The sequence below is a fragment of the Mustela putorius genome, unplaced genomic scaffold (assembly GCF_011764305.1).
Source record: "Mustela putorius furo isolate JIRA1106 unplaced genomic scaffold, ASM1176430v1.1 tig00003903_pilon_pilon_pilon, whole genome shotgun sequence".
Taxonomy (NCBI): Eukaryota; Metazoa; Chordata; class Mammalia; order Carnivora; family Mustelidae; genus Mustela; species Mustela putorius.
The window spans coordinates 1,336,473-1,348,320 of record NW_025422051.1 but is presented as its reverse complement, the minus strand read 5'-3'; positions in this window follow the sequence as shown (position 1 = coordinate 1,348,320).

Below are 11,848 nucleotides of genomic sequence, written 5' to 3'. Positions count from 1 at the left end.
CTTTCTTAGGCAGACCTATTAAGGAGGCTGGGGTCATCATTTTAGGGACATGGCCTTGAGCTGATAGAAACTAGTGTTAGTGTTTGTTCAAGTCTCTTAATGTAGGAAAAGGATGATATTGTTTGTGCCCAAAGTTGCAGTTCTGTATGCCAAGGTTGCGGCCTAGTTGAGAAGTCTCAGAGGAGCCTGACTATATCAAATCGTCACGTTGTATACCTTATATATATACAATTTTTATTAAAAAATAACTTTAGGTCAAGAAGGGGGTCTTTGTTGGTGGCAATGAGCTAAAATATATTACACAAGACTTGTTTTTCCTAGATTACCTTTTTGTCAAGAACTTTTGACAATTAAAGAAAAACCTGGCTCATGTCTGTAGAATAAGAAGCAAAGAAAGAAAACATGCATTTATTCTCCAAGCACAAGAATTTATACCCCTAAGATTAAAAAAACAAAAAGCCTCTATGTCTCCCAGCCCAGAAGGGAACAACTATGACTATGCTCTGGGCCTGGAAAACGTTTTACCAAATCCCCTGAATGACAGAAAGAGAACTATTATGGATGATTAGAGCCCTGTCCCATGGCGCCCCAATCCTGTCATCCTGGAGGCTAACCAGGAGCAAACAAGAGCAGCATTTGGATGGGAAACCAATAACAAAAACGTGAGGAGGCTCAGTCATAGGCTACAGTATATCCTCTGCCTCTTCTTTCTCGTAAACTGCTGAGATTCTCAGACCAGCCTATACTGACGAGAGGTGGGAACAGATGGGTGGGAAGAAGGATGTTCAGAGAATCAAAAGGAATATGCCATGTTAGTGTGTGAATATGTGTGAAGTACTATGCACTCAGATTAGCCTTTAAGAGGCAAACATAAACATGTTAAACATAGCTTTTTTTGAACCATTATCATCCATTTTCTAACTTTGTTTATTCTACCCGAACATCTCTTCCATACAAACTTGTGGATAATTGTACAAATCAATACTTTAAATATGCTTTTAGTTTACATTTGGTTTGAAAGAGCTATTAAGATAATAAAAATGGGACCTGTTTTTGTAATGTAATTGTTATGAATAATGGCAAAATGAAATTTAAATGTGCTGAACTATCAGCCTTCATGAAATCACTGTCTGCCTGTTAGTCTCACTAAATATCTTCCAGGCCCAGATTAGGCTGCATAATTTAGTTTATGGGATGACACCATGACCATTTGGAAGAGGTAGGGTGATACCAGTGATTAACAGACATTATCTATTGTGGACCAATACAAATGGGAGCTCCAATTCTTTTTTTTTTCCTGAATTATTTTCCAGTATGAAAATACACAATGTCATTTAGAGCAGCTTCATGCAACCATGCTAAAGAGAAAAATTAGATAGCTATTCTGGACATCCTGGCAGCGGTGCTGCATAATTACTTCGGTCAAGTATTTATATTATGTCTGTATTGTGCGTATCTGTCTGGCCTTTTCTATGAGTGATTGAAGCAGTGGAGGGAGAAAATAAAGGACTTGAAAATGCTATAAATATTCTCTCTCTTTTTTTTTTAATTCCAGAGGGAAGCTGTTAAAGAAAAGAGGACTCTTAGATAATGTTGGGGTTTCCGTTTAGGCAGAGACTTAATTGGGCAGCTAAGGTCTGTTCTATTGCCTTGTTGCAGAAAATGACTTAATAGCTATTTGTGAATGGTGGGCTTGGCTTGGCAGTGGCCATTTCTAGTCAGGCTCCTCCCTCTTATAATTGGGAAATTTCCCTCCTCTGATTTCCTAGAACATTTGCTTCTTGTCTGTATAATTCATCTGACGTTTAGTAGATCTGGCCTGGTAGAGTTAATTAACTTTTCCTATCCCTGGATCACCTGCGTGGAAAGACTGGCGGGCAGTTTCTCTGTCATTGTATCTGCCACAATATTCAGCAAATTGGCTCAAGGAACAAATAAATAACAGTTTTTGGAATTTCAGGCAGCAAACAGTTCAGAAGCCATGGAGTCCTGGAATCTAATATTTCAGTGGGCAGTCTACACCTGAAAGCAACACTTCCCACACTTGAGTGTGCCTTAGAACCACCTGGAGAACTTGTGAAAACAGTTGGGCTCCATCCCGGAGTTTTTTATTCTGTGGGTCTGGAGTAGCACCTGAAAATTTACCCGTTGCTGTGTTCTCATTTAATTCTTATTAGGCCTTCAGAAATGGGTGCTATTTTAATCTGAATTTCATCAATGGGGGGCTGGATCACGGGGTGGGGAGTGGGGTGATGGGGGTTTGCGGGGGGGGGGGTTCCGGCTAGACGAGGTACTACCCACTTCCATCATTTTGGAGGTGGATGTACATGCGCGTGCGCAGAGTGATACCCTTTTTCTTTCTTCTAGGGTCCGAAGACAAATTTCCGGAGAAAAAGAAATGGCTAAGGGGTACTTACTTTGATCTTTTGGCCCCATCTGGTGGTTTCTAGTCTGACTGAACAAAGCGCTGATCCGTTAGCTCCCCCTGCTGGGGAGAATGGTGGGGTCGGATGGCGGCCATCTGCGGAGACGGTTTTTCCTGAGGCAGTTGCTCAGAGGAAAGTTTTTCCGAGGCGGTTAGTCACTTCTTGGGGTCGTCATCCGTGTTTTGTTTTGTGGCGTGTTTTGTTTGTTCTGTTTCCTACTACTTGCGTGGCGTCCCTTTACAAAACCGAGGGTTTAGTGTCAGTCTGGCTAAGTTCGAGGTACAACTTAATTTTCTAGGCCTTTTGCTTTCCTTGTATAAGTACATAGAAGTATTTTGTGTCAGAGCTGGAGAGGTAGCAGAGGAAGTTAGGCTATGAATCACATCCCCCCCCACCCCGTCAAATCAACAATTACCTCAAATGTCTGATGAAAGGTATTAGATATTGTATTAACCGGTGACAAGTTTTTTTTTTTTTTTAATTTAGTTATTTATTTGAGAGCTAGAGAGCGCAAGCTCGCATGAGCAGGGGAGGGGTGGAAGGAGAGGGTAAAGCAGGTTCCGTGCTGAGCAGGGAGCCTCATGTGGGGCTCAAACCCAGGACTCTGGGATCTTGACCTGTGCCCAAGGCACATACTTAACAGACTGAGCCACCCAGGTGCCTGGCAGAAGAATTTCTTATCTGCTTCTAGGCTTCTATCTTTGTCAGTGAATGAACATTTTAAGCCAAAACTTGTGGAGGAGAGGAAGGGGCTCTGGAAGCCAGAAGCCTTTCAAGTTCCATCATAGTATTTGTAGGCATCCCCCCACCCCACGACTATGTTAAGTATCCCCCAGGTTTTAGGGACGTGGAAATGGGATGCACACCGACCTAGTCTTCGGCTTGGTCATGTCCTTGCCCCGTGGGGGTGTCAGGCTGAGACCTGTGCCTGTTGATCTCCCATCAAGAGGGTGAATGGCAGTCATGAGTCCATGTGGCCACTAGGAGGCCGCCGCTGCTTGGAAAACGTGCTTCCATACTGTAGGCGGATAACCCCTTTACCAAAGCCCCTTTTGCCAAGGCATTCCTCAAATTAAAAGGGGAATTGGTGATTTCTCCTTCATAGAAGGGCTCCCCACCCTAAAAACCTCACTTTTGTGCGTGTTATATTTATTGATACGTTTCCTTCAAAAAAGTTGTTTATAGGTTGAAGGAAAGTAGTATCCATTCTGTTTCATTATGAGCTTTATCTGTCCAAATGCTTGAGGAGAATGACTGTGTTTTACTGTTTTTTTCTTTTTTTATCCTGCCAGAGGATAGCACTAGGTTCAAGAATTGCCATGCTCAGAACCATATAGACGTGCTTGGCCATGGTCAAGAAGGTTGAATAACCTTGGTCCAAACTGCCTGACTTATTGCAGTAACTTCCTAACTAGTTCCACTGAGTCTCTCCTTGCTACTCTTAAACAATTTTTTTTTGAGAGAACCAATATATATATTTTTAGAACTGCTGAATTGCGTACTTTATTTTTTACTAGTGAAGCATCTACTATATGTCTGCACTTTAAAAAAATTAACATATAATGTATTACTTGTTTCGGGGATACAGGTCTGTGATTCATCAGTCTTACACAATTCACAGCGTTCACCACAGCACATACCCTCCCCAATGTCCATCACCCAGCCACCCCAGCCCTCCCACCCTCCTCCACTTCAGTAACCCTCAGTATGTTTCCTGAAGTTAAGAGTCTCTTATGGTTTGTCTCCCTCTCTGGTTTTGTGCCACTTCATTTTTTCATCTCTTCCCCTTATCCTCTGCCTTGTATCTCAAATTCCACATATCAGCAAGATCATATGATAGTTGTCTTTCTATGATTGACTTATTTTGCTTAGCATAATACCCTCTAGTTCCATCCACATCATAAATGGCAAGAATTCATTTTTTGATGGCTGCATAATATTCCATTATATAGGGGCACCTGGGTGGCTCAGTGGGTTAAGCCTCTGCCTTTGGCTCAGGTCATGATCCCAGGGTCCTGGGATCGAGCCCCGCATCGGGCTCTCTGCTCAGCGGGGAGCCTGCTTCCTCCTCTTTCCCGGCCTGCCTCTCTGCCTCCTTGTGATCTCTGTCAAATAAATAAATAAAATCTTTAAAAAAAATTCCATTATATATGTATATCATATCTTCTTTATCCATTCATCTGTTGATGGACATCTAGGTTCTTTCCATAGTTTGGGTACGGTGGACATTGCTGCTATAAACATTGGGGTGCATATGTCCCTTCAGATTACTACATCTTTGTGGTAAATACCCAGTAGTGCGATTGCTGGGTCATAGGGCAGCTCTGGTTTTAACTTTTTGAGGAACCTCCATATGTTTTCCAGAGTGGCTGTACCAGCTTGCATTCCCATGAACAGTGTAGGAGGGTTCCCCTTTCTCCACATTCTCGCCAACACCTGTCATTTCCTGACAGGTTAATTTTAGCCATTCTGACTGGTGTGAGGTGATATTTCACTGTGGTTTTCATTTGTATCTCCCTGATGCTGAGTGATGTGGAGCACTTTTTCATGTGTCTGTTGGCCATTTGGATGTCTTCTTTGCAGAAAAGTCTGTTCATGTCCTCTGCCCATTTCTTGATTGGATTATTCGAAGAAACAATATCTTTTTATTAGCTAGTTATTTTAAAAACATCTTTATTGAAATGTAATTCAAATACTATGTCATTCACCTAGTTAAAGTGTACAACTCAATGATTCTTAGAATATTCACAGAGTTATGGAACTATTACCATAATCAACTTGAGAACATTTTCATCACCAAAAAAAGAAACCTCATACACTTTAGCCATCACGCCCCTGCTCCCCTAACCCTGTACTTACCCGGACTTAGGTAATCACAATTTTCTTCCTTTCTCTATATATCTGCCTATTTTGGACATTTAATATAAATGGAATCATTTGGTATGTGGTCTTTTGTGACTGACTTCTTTCACTTAGCCTAACTTTTCCTAGTATAATGTTGTGACATGTGTGAAATGATGTTTATGAGGGACTCTAGTTAGCTACTTGGTGCCAAGGATTTTTTGCTGGAGGCTGGCTGTGCAGGCACCCTCTGTCTAGTACATACCCAAATTCAAAAGTCCCAGGAGTAAATCACATGTTCACCAGAAGCCATATTGTTTGCACAATTAAAGTACAGCGAGCTACTTTTATGGGTTAGGGGTGTGGGAACCCTCCCCAAATCCAAGTTCTTAGATCCTAGCCAAGGTTCAACCCTGCCTGCAGGATTTTCAGATAACATTCTCAGGTCTGCTATGTTAACTTTTCTACACAGATTTTGATAGGGATTTTGTTGATTCTGTAGTTCAGTTTGAGGGGGATGCCATCTAAACAGTATTAAGTATTTCAATTGATGAATATGGGATGTCTTTATATTTATTTACACCTTTAATTTTTTTCTTAATGTTTTGTGGTTATCAGTGTACAAGTCGTATACTGCTTTTGTTAAATTTATTTCTAAGTATTGTATTGTATTTCTTTTGATGCCATTAAAAGGGGAATTGTTTTATTTTCAGATAGTTCCTTGAAAGTCTATAGAAATACAATTGAGTTTTGTATATTGGTTTTGTATCCCACAGCTTTAAGCTCATTTATTTGTCCTAATAGTATTTTTATTTTTGTGAATTCCTTAGCCTGTTAATATGCTAGATTATGTGGATTGATTTTGAACCAGCCTTGCATCCCTGGAATAAGCCCCACTTGGTCATGGTATATAATTTTTTTTTATAATTGCTAAATGCTATTTTCTATTATCTTGCTAAACATTTTGCATCTCTTTTCATGAGGGAAGACTGGTATGTGGTTTTCTTATTTTGTAGTCTTTGTATGGTTTTGGTATCATGGTAGAAGTGTTTTCATATGAGTTGGGAAGTGTTCCCTCCTCTTTATGTTTTGGAAGAGATGGTGTAGAAATGCTGCTAATTATTCTTTAAATATTTAGTTTAGTTCTCCAATGAAGTAATCTTGACCTAAAGACTTCTTTTTTGGGGAATTTTAAAATTACAAATTGAGTTTCTTTAAAACTATGGAGCTATTAAAATGATGTATTTAATATGGGGTACATTATGGTAGTTTGTAATTTCCAAGGAACTTGTCCATTTCAATTAAATCATCAAATTTATGTGTATAGTATACTATATACTATATATATACTATATACTATATAGTACACTATATGTGTGTATACTATAGCTCATAGTATTCCCTCATTATCCTTTGGATGTCAGTAGGGTTGCTGTGTCTTCTTTGTAATATTCCTTCTGTCTCTGGTAATTTACCTGCTCTGAAGTTTACTTTATCTGATACTAATATAGCTACACTTGCTTTTTTCTTTTTAAAAAATTTGTTTTGCCAAACAAATTTTCAATTTTTAGGTACTAAAATTTATTGAGACTTTTGTTATCTTTAATTTTTTTGTCCTGTTTAGAAAAGTTTTTCCTTCTGAAGTTTATAAAAATATTCTTTTATATTTTGTCTAATATTTCCATGGTTTTATTTTCACAATTAAATCTTGGACCCATCTGGAATAATTTTCATGTTAAAGTAAAGTAGATAATAGTAGATCTTTTCTACCAGGTTTTAATACAGGGATGTATGGGGGGAGGAGAAAGGAGAGCTTATGAGAATGTTGTCTGCTTGGGTGGAGGGAAATATTGGAAGGTGATAGACTCTGAGGACCATTTCCTCTTTTCTCAGTGTTCCCTCTGAGTGCAACGCAAAGGAGAGCTTAAGTCAACTGAAAGCGTGAAGGTTGAGAGAAAAACAAACTTAAAATGTTTGGAAATGTTCTTTTGTTCAATAACTTTTTTTTTGAAAACCTGGGAAGAAATAGGAAAAATGAAATGATTTCTTTTGTAATTTTTATATTGCTGTTATTTTGATGGATAGAATTTTTCCTCTCTTGACTAAAGAAGGGCTTGCAGTCTTTTATTTTAGCACAGTACTGGAAGTCTTAGCTATAGCAATCAGACAGGGAAAATAAATTGGTAAAGAAGAAGCAAATTGGTAATTTACCCAAATTGGGAAAGAAGTAAAACTAATTATTTGCAAATAACATGGTCTTATGTATAGAAAACTCTAAAGACTCCACCAGAAAGCTCTTAGAACTAATACATTCAGTAAGGTTGTAGGATATAAAATTAATATACAGAAATCTGTGGTATTTTTATATAATAATAGTGGAGTAGCAGAAAGAGAAATTAAGAAAAACAATCTCATTTACAATTACACCCAAAAGAATACAATACCTAGGAATAAATTGAACCAAAGAGGTGAAAGACCTATACTGTGAGAACCATGAAACACTGATGAAAAATTGAAGACAACACAAACAAATGGAAAGATCTGTCATGATCATGGGTTGGAAGAAATAATATTGTTAAAATGTCCGGGTGCCTGGGTGGCTTAATTGGTTAAACATCTGATTCTTGATTTTGGCTGAGGTCCTGATCTCTGGGTCGTGAGATTGAGCCCTGTGTTGGGCTCTGCACTGAGCACTGAACCTGCCTGAGATTCATTCTCTCTCTCCCTCTGCCCTTAACCCTGCTCTCTCTCTCAAAAAAGGTATTGTTAAAATGTCCATACTAACCCAAGTAGTCTACAGATTCAGTGCAATCCCTAACAAAATACCAACACCACTTTTTAAAATAAAAATTTTATTTATTTATTTGACAGAGAGCACGAGAGAGCACAAGTAGGGGGAGCAGCAGAGGGAGAGGGAGAAGAGGGCTCCAGGGAGCCTGACTTGGGGCTTGATCCCAGAGTCCTGGGATCATGACCTGAGCTGAAGGCAGATATCCACCAACTGAGCCACCCAGGTGCCCCACCAATAGCATTTTTTGCAGAACTAGAATAATCCTAAAATTTGTATGGAACCACAAAAGACCTCAAATAACCAAAGCAATCTTGAGGAAGAAGAACAAAGCTGGAGGTATCGTGATCCCTGATTTCAAACTATATTACAAAGCTAAAGTAATCAAAACAGTATAGCACTGGCACAAAAATAGACACATAGAGCAGTGGATAGGATGGAGAACCCAGAAATAAATCCATGCTTATAAGGTCAATTAATCTATGACAAAGTTAGGAAGAATACACAATAGAGAAAGGACAGTCTTTTCAATAAATGGCATTGGAAAAACAGTACTGCTATATTCAAAAGAGTGAAAGGGGATCCTTTTCTTATACCATATAAAAAAATAAACTCAAAGTAGATTAAAGACCCAAATGTGAGATCTGAAACCATAGAATTCCTGAAAGAAAACATAGGCAGTTATATTTTGGGCATCAGTCTTAGAAACATAGTTATGTTTCTCAGGCAAGGGAAACAAAAGCAAAAATGAACTATTGGGACCAAACCAAAATAGAAAAGTTTATACACAGTGAAAGAAACCATCAACAAGATGAAAAGGCAACCTACTGAATTGGAGATGATATTTGCAAATGCTATGTTTGGTAAACAGTTAATAACCAAAATATATAAAGAACTTATACAACCCCACACCAAAACACCAAATAATCCAATGAAAAAATGGGCAGAGGACCTGAGTAGACATTTTTCCAATGAAGACATACAGATGGCTAACAGACACATGAGAAGATGCTGAACATCCCTGATCAACAGGGAAAAAGAAAATCAAAACCACAGATCTCACTTTGCAACCAGTCAGAATGACTAGTATCAAAAAATAAATAAATAAGTAAAATAAGAGAGTATTGGCAAGAATGTGGAGAAAAGGGAACCCTCATGTGCCATTTGTGAGAATGTAAATTGGTACACCCACTGTGGAAAATAGTATGGAGGTTTCTCAAAAAATTAAAAATAGAAATATATTATTAGTAATTCTACTACTGAGTATTTACCCAAAGTAAGTGAAAACATTAATTTGAAGAGATATGTATATATATGCACCCCATGTTTATTGCAGCTTTATTTACAACAGCCAAGAAATGGAAACAACCTAAGTGTCCATTGATAGATGAATAAAGAAGATATTTTGTGTGTGTGTGCATGTTTGTATGTGTGTGTATAAAAGGGAACATTACTCAGCTGTAAAAAATGAGATCTTGCCATTTATGACAACCTGAATGGATGTAGAAGGTGTAATGTTAAGTGAAATAAGTCAGACAAAGAAAGACAAATACTATATGATTTCACTTATATGTGAAACCTCAAAAACAAAACAAATGAACAAACAAAAAATAGAAACAGATTCATAAAGAAAGAACAAATTGGTGGTTGTTGGAAGGTGGGGATGGGTAAGTAAGTGAAGGTACAAACTTGCAGTTTTCAAACAAAAAAGGGAAATTAAAGTACAGCACAGGGAATATGGTCAATAATATTATAATCATGTTGTGTGTTGACAAATGGTAACTACAATTATCATGGTGATCATTGTGTAATGTATAGAGTTGTCAAATCATTATATTGTACACCTGAAACTAAGATGACATTGTATGTCAACTATACTTGAATAATAAAAATTAAGGAAAATAAAGAAAACTTAAAGTGACTTGGGTTAATACTGTATTTCTTCTTTAGTGCATCCCACTGGGTTACTTGTCCATAGTGATTACCTTTAAAAGAAGATACTAATTTGCTTAGTTAACAAATATTTTTAATCATTTATCTAAGAGGCAGGTATAGGGTAATGATTATGTGTTTGTCTCTGAAATTAGATTGCTTGTGTGTAAATCCCAGTCCAATACTTACTAGCTGTGTGATCTCAGGCAAGTTACTAAACTTCTCTGTACTCCAAGTTTCTTTCCTGTAAAATGGGGATATTAACACCTCATTGTATTACTGTGAGTCCCAGAATGGCATCAAACATATAGTAAGCAATTGATAAATATGAACTATTAATGCTAGTGACTGGAGATAGAGCACAATGAATATGGTCCATATAGTTATGGGTCTTGTATTATTTTTGTTTTATTTTTTATTTTTAGAATTTTAAAAATTATAATTAAAGTATAGTTGACATATATTATTTTTAGGTACATGACATAGTGATTTGAAAATTACATACATCATAAAATGCTCACCATAATAAGTGTAGTTACTATCTGTCACCATACAAATTATTACAATATTATTGACTATATTCCCTACACTTCACTTTTCATTTTCATGACTGGAAATTTTTATCCCTTAATCCCCTTTATCTATCCCCCCACACAACTACCAGTTCATTCTATTATTTATTTATTATTTTTTATTATTTTGTTCAATTAGCCAACATATAGTACACCATTAGTTTTTGAGGTAGTGTTTAATGATTCATTAGTTTTGCATAACACCCAGTGCTTGTCACAACACTTCCTTAATACCCCTTACCCTGTTATCCCCTCCCCCTAACCTTCTCCCTTCTGTAACCCTTAGTTTGTTTCCCAGAGTCCAGAGTCTCTCATGGTTTGATTCCCTCTCTGACCTCTTCCCATTCAGTGTTCCCTCCCTTCCCCTATGGTCCTCTGCCCTATTCCTTATATTCCACATATGAGTGAAACCACATGATAATCGTCTGACTCTGCTTGACTTATTTCACTTAGCATAATCTCCTCCAGTTCCATCTATGTTAATACAAATGGTGGGTATTCATCCTTTCTGATGGCTGAGTAATATTCCATTGTATATATATACCACATCTTTATTTATGAGTTTTTTGGTTTTTTCATTTGTTATGTTTTTTAGATTCCACATATCTGTGAAATCATAAGGTATTTGTCTTTCTCTGTAGGATTTACTTCACTTAACATAATACTCTCTAGGTAAGGACCTTGCATTCTTGGATGAAGAGATAGATTAAAAATTACAAATAATAGTAATTACTCTAAAATAAATGTAGGGGCTGAAATACAGTATAAAGGAGTGGGAGGAGAATCCTACTTTAGATTACATGGTCAGGGAAGGCCTCTCTGAAGAGGGGGCAATTAAGCTGAAACTTGAAGCATCAGAAAAAAAGTAATTTAAAGAATGGAGGGAAGAATGTTTCAGGCAGTAGGAACATCATGTACAAAGACCCTGAGGAGAAGGATTTTATTATATTCAAAGCTTTGAAAGAAGACCATTATGGCTGGAATGTAGTGAAAAAGAAAGAGTGTATGAGATGAGGTTGATGATATAGACAAGGCCTTATAGATAAGAGTAAGGAGTTTGGATATTAAATTCTGTGGGAAACCACTAAAGCATGAGAGAAAGATGATATAATTTTTCTTTTCTTTTTTTAAAGATCGATCTTGTATTTACATTAGAGAAGATCAAGATTGGAAAGGTGGAGAACAGCTTGGAGGATCTTGACAGTGGTCCAGATGAGAGACTGTGGTGGCAGTGGAGGTGGAGAGAAGTGGATGGATGTAAGGTATAGTTTTAAGGTAGAATCAATAGG